Here is a 14,553-nt window from a genome sequence, read left to right as displayed (position 1 = left end):
GCTAATAAATTAGTTCTCCGTCTCAGTTAGATTGTCTAATTGTGCTTAATTACAAAAGAACAGGATTTTCATTCTTTGCAGTTCCATTGTTATCGTCGAATAGCCTTGAATGTGAATTATTTTTATCCATGTTCTTCAGATACCCTTTGCTCTGGTATTTTATTTCACTCTTCACATGTTTAAATTATAATGTTTTATTTTTAATTGACTACTGCATATCGTGTTGTTACTTGCGAGCAAAGCACCGAGGCAAATTCCTTGTATGAATACATAGTTGGCTGATAAAATGTGTTCAATTCAATTCCATCCAAAAAGAAAGGGATTAGACAAAAGGTCAACCCTTCCTACATCCACACCAGTGCAAATTCTTTCTTGTCAAATGACCCTCTTAGGAATGAACATCTGCAGTCAATTACACTAATTTGCTATCAACACCGAAGATCGACACTAAATGCTGGAGTAACTCAGCACTTTGTGTCTGTCTTTGGTATAAACCAGCGTCTGCAGTTCCTTCCTACACGCGTGGATTACCAGGAGTAGAATTTTGCAAAGAGCCGGCGCTTCAGAAAGGTACTCTGTAATCTTTTACCTGTGGGATCCTACACAGCAGCTGCATGTGATTAAGGTTTCGCCCCATCGAAACAAATACTAAATCGTAATTGAGGACTCATTGGAATTTGCTGCCAAATCTGTAGCAACCAAATTATGTGGCATTTTGACCTATTTAATTACAGATCTTAGGCGGGGTTTTTTTCTCTGCCCTCTGTGCAAACAAGGTTTGTTTATGGAATCTCTCACAGTCGTAGTGATGACAGTGTGGGCCCTTCAGCCCAACTTGCCCATGCTGACCAACATGCTCCATCTACACTAGTCCCACCTGTAGGATGACAAATTGGATTTGGGCTGCTACTGGGTGTTGATATAACTGTATTAATGTCTAATTCCCTCACATTTTCGAGCACGGTGGTGCAGCGGTAGAGTTGCTGCCTCACAGCGCCAGAGACACGGTTCGATCCTGACCACGGATGCTGTCTGTACGGAGTTTGTGTGTTCTCCCTGCGACCTGCGTGGGTTTTCTCCGGGTGCTCCGGTTTCCTCCCACACTCCAAAGACGTACTGGTTTGTGAGCTAAAGCATATCTGGAGAAAAGGAATAGACGCTGAGTTACTCCAGCTTTTTGTGTCTATCTTCGGTTTAAAACAGCTTCTGCAGTTCCTTCCTACGTGTGCTTGTGTGTAGGCTAATAAATTGGCTTCGGTAAAAATTGTGAACTGTCCCTGGTGAGTGTCGGGTAGCGTTAGCGTTAGTCGACAAGGACTCGGTGGGCCGAAGGGCCAGTTTCCGCGCTGTATCTCTAAACTTAAGAGTTGAATAACGATGGAGTTGTGTGCCCTCTGGAAAGTTCGCAATAAAAGTCAACAGACAGAAAAACAAAGTTTCCTTGTTTACTGATATGACCGAATGGGAGATTGAAGTGGGAAGTCGTGTCATCGTCTAATCTACAAAGTGACCCCGACCGGGGTTAGTCACACAGTGTTTGTGCTGAATATTTTTGCCAAAAGAGTCGGACTTGGAACACCGAACTGGAAGTCTCGACTTCCGAAACATTTACTGAACAGCGGCAGCAGGGAACCAGGATGAAGGAGCTGGGAATGTTTGTCGGTTGGACGAGATGACTGATGGAGGGGAAATGGGATTGGAATCCACACACACCCGCAGTAAAACCTTGCCCTCCCCCCCCCCCCCCCCCCCAGCAAGTGGGACTGGACTGGAGCCGGCCACTCCCAGGCAGTGTCAGATGGAAGTCTGGAGTGACTGCGATAAGCCGCCTGTCCGTCAAGGGACATGGTCGCTTGTGGAAATGCACGACAATGTGACCTGATAATTGGAGAGCACTGGAGACTGGGCAAACGGCCACTGCTCCCAGTGCTCGGTGAGCCAGGGTTAGACCATTCGGCCCATCAAGTCTCCTACCGCCATTCAATCATGGCTGATCTATCTCTCCCTCCTAACCCTGTTCTCCTGCCTTCTCCCCATAACCTCTGGCACCCGGCTATGACCTCTGGTCCGAGACACTCCCACTAGTGGAAATATCCACTCTACAATACAACAATACAATACAATATATCTTTATTGTCATTGTACAGGGGTACAACGAGATTGGGAATGCGCCTCCCATACGATGCAATAAATTAATTGGCTAATCAGTATTAATTTAAACAACCCAATGAAACAAATTAGAAACAGTTTTAAAACAGAATAAAGTGCAAGTAGGTCTGTGCTGGTTCACTGTGCGATGTGACTAACTTTCACTATTCTGTACTATTCAATGAGGTCCTGCCCCCCCCCCCCCCCCCCCCTCATTCTTCTAATCCCCAATGAGTATGGCCAAGGTCGCTTGTGGAGATGCTTGACAATGTGACCTTATAATTGGAGGGCACTGGAGACTGGGCAAACGCCTACTGCTCCCAGTGCTCGGTGAGCCAGGGCTCGGAGTGAGGGGAGGATCTGAACGAGGGGGGGAGGGCTGGGGGTCGGAGTGAAGTAGGGCCGCCAACCTCCGCACTTCCCAAAGACGGGACAACGGGTGACATCACTGCGTGACCTCACCCAGCCAGCGGCCACGTGCTCCTGCTCCACCAATGGCGGCCGCCATTGGTGGAGCGGGAGCACGTGGCCGCTGGCTGGGTGAGGTCACGCGGGGCGCGGTGATGTCACCTGTTGTCCCTTCTTTGCAGAGCGAGGAAGTTGGAAACCCATACGGGGACAAGCCAATTTAGCACAAAATACGGGATGTCCCGGCTAATGAGGTGGGTAGGAGTGGCAGAGTCACCCAATGGGGTAGATGAGAGGTCAGGACCGCTCTCTAGCTGATGAGAGGACCGTTCAGTAGCCCAACAATAGCTGGGAAGAAACTGTCCTTGAATCTGGAGGTATTTCTGTACTTCTTGCCTGATAAGTTCTTGATTAGTATGGGTGTCAAAGGCAATGGGAAGAAGGCATGAGAATGGGGATGAGAGGGGGGAAAAATAGATAACTTGTGATCGAATGGCAGAGTGGGCTTGATGGGCTGAATGGCCTAATTCTGCTCCTATGTCTTTCGATCTTACGTTCTTGTAGTCTCAATTCGGATGCCTCCAGGAATCTCATGTCCATTAGTTGGAGCCGTTCTGTGACATCGTCTTCTTCTGCCCATGTCTGTCTGCCATGGTTCTTCCATTAATGGGCACCGAGGCATTGGCTGACCTTGTGGACAGTGATCCTGAGAGGAAATGACCAAGGCTACGATGTGCAAACTTCTGCTGTGACCCACAGATGCTGGTGATCATCCATTATTCCCAACATCAGGCCATTCAAATGGTCAAAAATATACCATTCTCCCGATTCCCAAACACGGATTTACTTCAGACTTTAGATACAGCGTGGAAACAGGCCCTTTGGCCCACCGAGTCCGCGCCGACCAGTGATCGCTCTTTACACAGCGTTATCCTGCCCACTAGGGACAATTTACAGCTTACAGAAGCCAATTAACCTACAAACCCGCACGTCTTGGAGTGTGGGAGGAAACCGGAGCACCCGGAGAAAACCCACGTGGTAACAGGGAGAATGTGAAAACTCCGTACTGACAGCGGCCCCAGTCAGGATTCAACCCGGATCTCTGGCGCTGTAAGGCAGCAGATCTAACATTGCGCCACTGTACCCCCCTCCAGATATTCTTATGGGTCCATTAATGATGAGGAGAAGCACCCAAGAGCGACTGCTTGTCTTTCCCAAAGACTTCCACTGCCCTTTGCCTCAAAAGATCATAAGAGATAAGAGATAGGAGCAGAATTTGGCCATTTGGCCCATCAAATCTACTCCGCCATTCAATCATGGCTGATCTATCTCTCCCTCCTAACTCTATTCTCCTGCCTTCTTCCCATAACCTCTGACACCTGGCTATGACCTCTAGTCTGAGACACTCCCACTAGTGGAAACATCCTCTTCATATCCACTCTAGCCAAGCCTTTCACTATTCTGTTTGTTTCAATGTCCCCCATCATTCTTCTAATCTCCAGCGAGTATAGGCCCAATGCCATCAAACGCTCATTATATGTTAAATTGCCTGTACAAGGTCTGATCCATTCCTATCCATGTACATGTCTAATTGTTTCTTAAACTTTGTGATAGTCCCTGCCTCAACTAACCTCCTCCGGCAGCTCGTTCCATGTACCCACCACCTTTTGTGTGGAAAAAGTTATCCTTCGGGTTCCTATTAAAGCGTAATACTAGCCCTAGTTCCCCTCAACTTAAAACAATGATCCCTGGTTCTCGATTCCTACACTTGGGTCAGTCAGTAAATTAAGGTGTTGGGGGTTATGGGGGGAAGGCAGGAGAATGGGGTTGAGAGGGAAAGATAGATCGGCCATGATTGAATGGTGGAGTAGACGAAGGGCCGAATGGCCTACGTCTGCTCCTCTAACTTATGAACATGTGAACTGGTGAAGGTGCCTCTGGGGATTTCTAATTGTAACGTTATTCAGTGTTGTTTGTATGAATTGATTGGCGTTCCCTTGAATGACCAAACTCGGTGTGTGGCGATATTTATATTTGCTCGCTCAAGTTTTCCAGCCACTCAATTAAACAGAAAGAGGAGAGCTGGTGGTGGAAAACATTTACAGGGAAAAACCTATGGATGTCGGGTCGCTTTTCCGATTGACTTTTGCCCTTGCTGTTTTGATTCCAATCTCTGAACTCCGTTGTTTTCAAGGTAAGGGGACATAGGTTTAAGGTGAAGGGGAAAAGATTTAATAGGAATCTGAGGGGTAACTTTTTCACACGAAGGTTGGTGGGTGCATGGAACGAGCTGCCAGAGGAGGTAGACGAGGCAGGGGCAATCCCAACATTTAAGAAACATTTAGACAGGATCGATTTAGAGGGATATGGGTCAAACGCAGCTAAAATTGACACTTTACATTTGACAAGTGCATTATGTTCACTTCTGAATTTCACTTCCTGATTATATCCGTTCTTAGATCAGACGGTAAGATGTTGGCTGAATTAGATTGGTATCTCTAATGATGAGGTAACGTGAGATGTTGTACAGCTGCAAAAATGTCACCCGCCTTCAAAAAGAGAAGTGGAAATAATCGAGTGAACAAGTCAGACACCAATTGCTGGAGTAACGCAGCGGGTCAGGCATCGCCTCTGGAGAGAAAGAATGGGTGACTTTTCGAGTCGGGACCCTTCTTCAGACTCTCCAGAGATGCTGCCTGACGCACAGAGTTACTCCAGCACTTTGTGTTTATCTTTGGTATAAATCAGCATCTGCAGTTCTTTGTTCCTCCGGTAAACAAGTTCGTCTGATGTCAGTGACAGGAAGATAACCAGAAACTGCATAAAGCTAGGACAGAAAATGTGACACGGAACATCTGATATAGAAGATTGTCCAGAGAATCTCAAACGACAGATTATATCAACAACTTTTGATGTGGAGCAGTCAATGCAGTGTTTAGATTTGGGATACAGCATGTAAACAGCCTCTTTGACCCACCGTGTCCACGCCGACCATTGATCACACTTATCCCACTTTCTCGTTCACTCCCGACACACCAGGAGTAATTTTACACAGGGCAAATAACCTACAAAACCGCACGTCTTTGGGAGGAAACGAGAGCACCCGGACAAAACCCAAGTGGTCACGGGGAGAACGGGCAAACTTCGCACAGATAGTACCTGAGGTCAGGATCGAACCTGGGTCCCTGGCGCTGTAAGACAGTCTGTGCCGCAATGGATGAGACATAAGGTCATGTGATGGGAGCAGAATTAGACCATTCGGGCTATCTAGTTTACCCTGCCATTCATTCATGGCTGATCTATCTCTCCCTCCTAACGCCGATTCTTGTCAAATCGTAAGGTAAGGTACAGCCCACCGTGTCCATGCCGACCATCGATCAACTGTTCACATTAGTTCTATGTTATCTCACTCTCTCAGCCTGTCTCTGCATCCTTGGGGCGATTGACAGAGGGCCAATTAACCTGCCGACCTCCACATCGTTGAGATGTGGGAGGGAACCGGAGCACCCGGAGGGACACGCAAACTCCACACAGACAGCGCCCGAGGTGAGGATCGAGCCTGGCTCTCTGGCGCTGTGAAGCAGCAGCTGTCCCTATTGCAGCTCTCTCTCCTGGGCCACCCAGTATGACCGAGTCCTGCTATTGCTTACTTATGTCGTAATATCCTGAATATTTTGCAGGTTTCTCAGTTTTAAACAAATATTCTGAGAGATAGTTGGATACTCAACGAAAGCCAATGTTCAGATATCGACTGGTGATTGGTGACAAGTTGGGCTCCACCTGTTGTCTCTCACAGCGCCAAAGATCTGGGTTTTGATCCTGACCCCAGGTGCTGTCTGTGTGGAGTTTGCACGTTCTCCCTGTGACCACGTGGGTTTCCCTCGGGTGCTCTGGTTTCCTTCCATGTCCCAAAGAAATGTGGGTTTGTAGGTTATAGACAATAGGTGCAGGAGTAGGCCATTCGGCCCTTCGAGCCAGCACCGCCATTCAATGTGATCATGGCTGATCATTCTCAATCACTACCCCGTTCTTGCCTTCTCCCCATACCCAGGTTAATTGGCCTTTGTAAATTATCCCTAGTGTGTAGGGAGTGGATGAGAAAGTGAGATAATGTACCACTAGTGTGAATGGGAGATCGATGGTGGGCATGGACTCGGTGGGCCGAAGGGCCTGTTTCCATGCTGTATCTCCAAAACGAAACTTCAAATTGCAAGATTTCATCGGGACGAACAGGAAGGCCATCCTAAATTTGAAACTCCCCATCTTTTTCTTAATCGCAGGGTCTTCAGGATCTGAACATGAAGATGGTGTCAAACCAATGGTAGATTCAATTAACGGTTCTGGAACAATTCACTGTGCGCAGAATGCATCAGCAAGATATTACCTGACCAGTGTCATCACCACGGTGGTGATCCCAGTCATTTCAAGCATCATCCTGATCATTGGCCTCCCGGCCAATGTGTTGGGTCTTTGGGTTCTGGCCACCAAGGTCCAGCGGATGCCCTCCACCATCTTCCTGATGAACCTGGCCACGGCCGACCTTCTCCTGATCCTGGCGCTGCCATTTAAAATCCACTACCACTTCCGGGGCAACAACTGGGTCTTCGGCGAAGCTCTGTGTCGGATGACGACTGCCTTCTTCTATGGGAACATGTACTGCTCCATCCTCCTCCTCGCCCTCATCAGCGTCGATCGCTACCTTGCCCTGGTCCATCCGCTTCACGCCAAACGCTTCCGAGAAAACGGAATTGCGGTGGGAGCCTGCTCGATGCTTTGGATTCTCGTCGGTCTCTCCGTGATACCATTTCTCCTCCATAGGCAGGTGTATCCAATCCAGGACCTGAACATCACCACCTGCCACGATGTTTTGCCAACAAGCGTGGACTCCGGCTACTTCTTCTATTACTTTGTGTGTCTGATTGTCGTTGAATTCCTTGTTCCTTGTCTGGTCACTGTATTTTGTTATGTGTCCATAATCAAAACTCTGGTCAACGATCGCAAGTACGTGAAAGCTGTGAGTGCCATCATTTTAGCGTTGATAGTGTATGTGGTGTGTTTCACTCCCAGCAAGATAATCCTGCTCATTCATCACTCCCGGTACCACGTCATACATTGCAGCGGCCTCTATTTATATTACATGATCTTCCTGGAGCTTAGCACCCTCAATAACTGCATCGACCCCTTCATCTTTTACTACTTCTCCCATGAGTTTTGGAACAAACTGGGGCGTTCACTTGTCATTTGCAAAGAAAACCCAAAAGATAAAGAATCGAGAAAATATGCTCAGAAACGCTCTTGGCCCAATGTCACGTCGGCGTGCAGAGAGAACACGCCAGTATAAGAAGTGCCACCATCTGAAGAAGGGTCTCGACCGGAAACGTCACCCCATTCCTTCTCTCCAGAGATTTCCGCCTGTCCTGCTGAGAGTTACTTCAGCATTTTGTGTCTGCACCATTATAAGATATGGATCCGAGCCAGCCGAATGTACACGGGAAAATGGACAACTAAGGTCAAGTTTTGCAACATTAAAGTCAATGCTGGTTATAAATTTTGCCTATTTTCCCTTATTGGAAATGACGAACTAGCTCAGTGACAAAAGGTTTGTGAACTTTAACTGCACCTGCCTTTTTATCTGCACGCATTTTGATTTTAATAATGCAAGTATACTATCGCCATCACCCCCTTCTTCAACTCAAGAGTCAAGTCATGAGTGTTTTATTGTCATATGTCCCAAACAGAACAATAAAATTCTCACTTGCAGCAGCACAACAGAATATGTAAACACAGTGGAACTCTGTAAACAATATTACAAGCGAAAAAAGACTTGAGTATACACGCACACACACACTATATATGTCAAGTCAAGTCAAGTCAATTTTATTTGTATAGCACATTTAAAAACAACCCACGTTGACCAAAGTGCTGTACATCTGATTAGGTTCCAATGGGAAAAAAAATGAAACATACAGTAGCACGCAAACAGTTCACAGCGCCTCCTCAATGAGCCTCAAACGCTAGGGAGTAGAAATAGGTTTTGAGCCTGGACTTAAAGGAGTCGATGGAGGGGGCAGTTCTGATGGGGAGAGGGATGCTGTTCCACAGTCTAGGAGCTGCAACCGCAAAAGCGCGGTCACCCCTGAGCTGAAGCCTAGACCGCGGGATAGTGAGTAGCCCCAAGTCGGCCGACCTGAGGGACCTGGAGTTAGAGAGGGGGGTTAGAAGATTTTTGATGTGGGGGGGGGGAGTGTCCATTTAAGGCTTTATACGTGAATAGGAGGAGCTTGAAGTTGATTCTGTACCGTACAGGGAGCTAGTGGAGAGAGGCCAGAATCGGGGTGATGTGGTCCCTTTTACGGGTACCCGTCAGGAGTCTCGCTGCGGCGTTTTGGACCAGTTGCAGGCGGGACAGGGAAGATTGGCTGATCCCAGTGTATAGGGAGTTGCAGTAGTCTAGGCGGGAGGAAATGAAAGCGTGAATGATTTTTTCTGTGTCGTCGAATTGGAGGAAAGGTTTGATTTTAGCTATGGTTCGAAGTTGGAAGAAGCTGGCTTTTACCACAGCGTTGACTTGCTTATCAAATTTTAATGCAGAGTCAAATATCATGCTGAGGTTTTTGACATGCGGTTTGACTAGGCAGGATAGACTTCCAAGACTACCTGTTATCAATTTGATGGAGTCGGGGGGGCCGAATAGGATGATCTCAGACTTGCTCTCATTTAATTGGAGGAAGTTCTGTGCCATCCAACATTTTATGTCCTCAAGGCAGTGTAAGAGGCTGTTTAAATTTGACTGGTTGTTGGGTTTCAGGGGGAGGTAAAGCTGAGTGTCATCGGCATAGCAGTGGAAAGAAATGCCGTGCCTTTGAATGATTTGGCCAAGGGGGAGCATGTATAGAGAGAAGAGAATGGGGCCTAGGATGGAGCCTTGTGGAACTCCGCAGGAGAGGCTAGATGGAGCAGAGGAATAACTGCCTATGTTGATGGCGAAACTCCTATCTTTGAGGTACGAAGCGAACCAGCTCAGGGCAGTGCCATCAATGCCAACCGCGTACCGGATACGGTCAATAAGGATGGTGTGGTCCACTGTATCGAACGCTGCGCTGAGGTCGAGAAGGAGCAGGATTGCACAGTCGCCGGTGTCGATGGCGAGAAGCAGGTCGTTGTGTACCTTCAACAAGGCAGACTCTGTGCTGTGGTGGGCTCTGAAACCTGACTGGAAACTTTCCAGGATGGTGTTTTGGTGTTTTGGTGCAGGTAGGGCACTAATTGGTTTAGGATTGCCTTTTCAAGGACTTTTGACAGGAATGGCAGTTTGGAAATGGGTCTGTAGTTGCTAGGCAAGGTGGGGTCTAGGTTAGGTTTTTTCAGTAGGGGCTGGACCACCACGTGCTTGAAACTGGTTGGAACAGTGCCAGTGGCCAGAGAACTGTTGATAATAGAGAGGATGCTGGGACCGGCTATTGCAATGACATCCTTCAGAAGGGCAGTGGGGGCAGGATCAAGGGGGCAGGTTGCAGGTTTCATAGCGGAGACAAGCTTTGCAAGGGAGGATAGAGTGACGGGTTGGAAGCAGTCCAATTTAGATGAACAGACTAGTGAGACAGCTAGGTCACGGGTGGGAGGGGAAATGTTCATTCTAATGTTCTCAACTTTGCTGGTGAAAAATTTAGCGAATTCTTCGCACTTAGCAGGGGACCCAACTAAGCTGGTACTGGGGGCGGGACATATGACAGAGGTAATTGTTGTAAATAGGACCTTGGAGTTATGAGAGTTTTTGGAAATAAGGTCGGAGAAGTATTGTGCTCTAGCAAACTTTACTGCTTCCTGGTATTTGAGAAGATTGTTTCTCAGAATTTCGAAGGAAATTTGAAGCTTGTCACATTTCCACCTCCTTTCTGATTTTCTGCACTCCCTTCTTAGGGCTTTGGTGGAGTCATTGAGCCACGGCCGACCTTTGGGCTTAGGCTTTTTCATTTTAAGGGGAGCGATAGAATCCAGGATGGAAGAGCAAGTGATATTAAATAAAGAGGCGAGATCCTCAGTGCTGAGATGGGGGGGAGAGGCCTCAATAGTGCAGATGTTGGGGGCAGCTGTGAGAGCCTCGGAGAATTTATTGGCAGTCAATGAATTTATGTCGCGGGAGTAGCGAACAGGGAGATGAGATTTTGCGGGAGATAAAGGCAGAGATGCGTCAAAAATGATAGCGCTGTGGTCCGATAGACAGGCTTCAGTAGTTTCGATGTTGTTGATTGGGAATCCGGACGATAACACTAGGTCGAGAGTATGGCCTAACTTGTGAGTGGGTCCCGTGGTGTGAAGAGTCAGATTGAAGGACTCAACCAGGTGCATAAATTCACTCACAAGAGGCTTAACCTATCTATCTATACACATAGGTGCATACAGTATATATATATATGTATAAATATATACTTATAGATATATACACATACATACACATACGTGTGTGTGTATATATATTATATATATATATATACACACACACACATATATATATAAAATAACCAATAATAATGCAAAAAGATAAAACCAATGCTACCAAGTCTGTGCAGTTTGGAGCAAAGATACTAGAGGAACAAGATGGACCACTCCCTTGAAATCGTCTATACTGAAGTGTAGTACGCAAAGGAGCGTAATGTCCGCCATTTTAGTAGGCAAAACACGCCGCTTTTCGTTATGCCACTCGCCGTGTAATCAGTGTTTTGGGGGAACAGTATGTGTGATAGCATTAAAATACAGAATATATCTCATCTATCAATTCACAAATCTTTGTTATTTTTCTTTTTAAATGTTTCTGCCTACTAAAATGACATACTACGGTTTTTAGGGTCGAGTGGTCTATCTTGTTCCTCTAGTACAGGGGTGGCCAAACCGCGTCTCGCGAGCCACAGGCGGCTCTTTGCGGCTCGTGGAAATATGTTGGCTGAGCTCACAGTTTTTTCATCACAGTTAATATAAAAGGTAAATAAGAAAAAATTTCAAGCTTTATAATTATTTACTGGTATGAATTGAGACCCCATTGGAATAAAACGTAAGTTTAATGTTCATGGTTAGTAAAAATATTTAAGAATTTAAATCCTGATTTTAATGCTAAATCTGAGTGAGGCATTGTTCTTTAGTGCTGGGGGAGGGAATGGTGGGAGGCAGAGGGATTAAAGAAATTTCACGTCAGCAAGGGTTACAGAGGAATGTCAGAAGACTGAGGTCATGGGTAAGGGGGTTAAAGATTTGGGTGCGCCGGGGAGTGAGAGTTGTCACAGGTGGCTTAATGAGTCTAGGCCCGACCGCACTTGAACCGTGCAGACCTAGTTGGTACACTTCGGATACAAGTTTTATTTAAAGTGTCTGCGAAAATTTTGTGAAGGAAGATGGCGTCATCAAATTGTAAGAAACGAAAATATGAAGATGAAAACAGAAATTTTAAGGAAGAGTGGGAGGAAGATTTTGCATTCACCGTTAAAGGAGGTACCTTATCTGCCATATGTCACTCAGTCATTACAAAGCCAGTAACTTGAAACGCCACTATGAAACAAATCACAAAAACTTTTCGTATGATTATCCACCTAAATCAGAATTAAGGATAAACAAGTTAACTGTGTTAAAATCATCACTAAATAGCCAGCGGACACTGTTGACAACGTTCAGTAAGGAAGCCAATACAACGACTGAAGCCAGTTTTGTTATGTCATGGAATATTGCCCGTGCTAAACGCCCATATTCTGATGGCGAATTTGTAAAGAAGAACATAGCTGAGGTTGTTGCAGTGTTAGATCCAAATAACACAAAACTTCAGCGACTAATAGCACAAACACCAGTTTCACGTCACACTACAGAGAGGCGTATCTCTCAGATCAGTGCTGATGTTGCAGGCAAAATGCAAAATGATTAAAAAAATTCCCTTGCATTCAGCTTAGCTCTTGACGAATCAACAGACATACAAGACAACCCACAACTGGCAGTATTTGTTCGTTATGTTTCCTCTGATGCAACTGTGAAAGAAGAAATGTTGGACTTAGTGGCATTAAAAGAAACAACTCGCGGTGTTGACATTAAAATTGCGCTTGACAGAACCTTAACAAATGCTGATGTTCCACTGAATAAACTCGTCAGTGTTGCAACAGATGGAGCTCCTGCAATGGTGGGGGAAAATGTAGGATTAATTGCACTTATGAAAAGTGATCCCAGCTTTCCAGAGTTTCTCCCTGTTCATTGCATTATTAATCGTGAACACCGGGCAGCCAGATACTTCAAGTATGAAGATGTTATGAAATCTGTCATATTAAATACGCTCAATATAGTTAAAACAATCATCAGTCAAGATTTTGAAAACATTTGGTATATATGTGTACTTTGTGATTACTGAAACTAATACAAATTAACAGTTTAAAAAACTGCATACATGAATAAATATTATTGCATACATGCATTTCTTAATATTTATATAAATTTTTGTAACAAAATGTGTATGTAACAATAAAAATGTATGTGTAAATTTTGTTCATGTCTTGCGGCTCTCAAACATCTGAACTTTATCGTATGTGGCTCTTACATTAAGCAAGTTTGGCCACCCCTGCTCTAGTATCTTTGGTTTGGAGCTTATTTGGAGGTCGTAGTGTTTAATAGCCTGTTGGCTGTAGGGAAGAAGCTGTTCCTGAACCTGGACGTTACAGTTTTCAGTTGCTGGATCTTCCTCCTGATGGCAGTGGTGAAATGAGTGTGTGGCCAGGGTGGTGTGGAGTTGCCTTAGGATGCAAGTCATCGGGTCCTTAAGTTTCACTGGCTTTTAGTGCCATTAACTTCTCCAATAAGTTTTTTAAACTGTTGCTAATTTTCTTTTTTTTTTGTTAGTCATAAAATGACTGGGGGCTTTCTGTGTCTGGTGCGTAAACCAACACAAAGTACTTGTAACTGCTCTGTTGTTTCCTTATTCCCAATATAACTCCTTCCGTCTCAGTCTGCAAGCAGCCCACGCTGATGTTTGCCAATATTTTTCTTTAGATTGTAGACTTTAGAGATACGGCGTGGAAACAGGCCCTTCGGCCCACCGAATCCACGCTGACCAGCGATCACCTCGTACACCAGCACTATCCTCCACGCTAGGGACAATTTTAGCAATTTACAGAAGCCAATTAACCTACAAACCTGTGGGTGTTTGTAGTGTGGGAGGAAACCGGAGGACCCGGGAGAAAAACCCACCTGTTCACGAGGTGAACATTCAAACTCTGTGGTCAGGATCGAACTCTTGACTCTGAAGGTATAGGGCAGCAACTCTACCGCTGCACCACTGTGCCGCCCCAAATGTTATTATTTGTCTTATTACTTATCTATAGGCGATTTTACAGTTTGTTTTTCATGTCTGGTGCAAGCCTAATTACAATTACGAAAATAAATAACATCTGTAAACTTGTGGTAATTGAGCAACAGTTGGTAACCTTCTTCCCAACTTTCATTTATGTTTTGGCTGGTTAAAATGTCCAAAAACAGGAAGGAATTGCAGAGATGCACTCCCACCTTCTTGTCCCTTATCAATGCTTAGGCCTCATATGTTGACTTCTGAAACGTTTCCAACTCTCGGCTGATCTTTAACCCTTTTCCTCTTGCGTCATACTTTTAAATCTTGAAACCCATGGCTAGACTCCATCCTGTTGTGACCTTAAACTGCGAAAGGGATAGATAAACTTACAAGCTGAATGTGGTATAAATATATATTTCTAAAAAGGAAACAGCGTTGGAGTAACTCAGTGGGTCAGGCAGTATCTCTGAAGAACATGGATAGGTGACGATTCCTCACTATGCTTAATTTGAAGGAGTTCTCCTCCTCTCTCTGAAGGGAATTTTGGGAGGCCCCTTCTCACTGCACCCACTCTGCGATTCCTGTTGCTCTCCCACTTTCCGAACATGTTCTGACCCGGACTCGCTACCCCTGCCACGTGTGTTTCCCTCAGTCAGAATATGGGTCCCAACTAGAAACGCCACCCA

The 14,553-nt window shown here is 45.7% G+C and overlaps 1 pseudogene; it reads left to right on the top strand.

Moving 5' to 3' along the window:
- Positions 1-6,874: 6,874 nt before the first annotated feature.
- Positions 6,875-7,897, top strand: LOC144607194 (proteinase-activated receptor 3 pseudogene; annotated as a pseudogene).
- Positions 7,898-14,553: the final 6,656 nt, after the last annotated feature.

Source organism: Rhinoraja longicauda, chromosome 28 (genome assembly GCF_053455715.1).
Source record: "Rhinoraja longicauda isolate Sanriku21f chromosome 28, sRhiLon1.1, whole genome shotgun sequence".
NCBI classification, from domain to species: domain Eukaryota; kingdom Metazoa; phylum Chordata; class Chondrichthyes; order Rajiformes; family Arhynchobatidae; genus Rhinoraja; species Rhinoraja longicauda.
The sequence above is the reverse complement of the archived record's forward strand: the minus strand, read 5'-3'. Positions and strand labels throughout refer to the sequence as shown.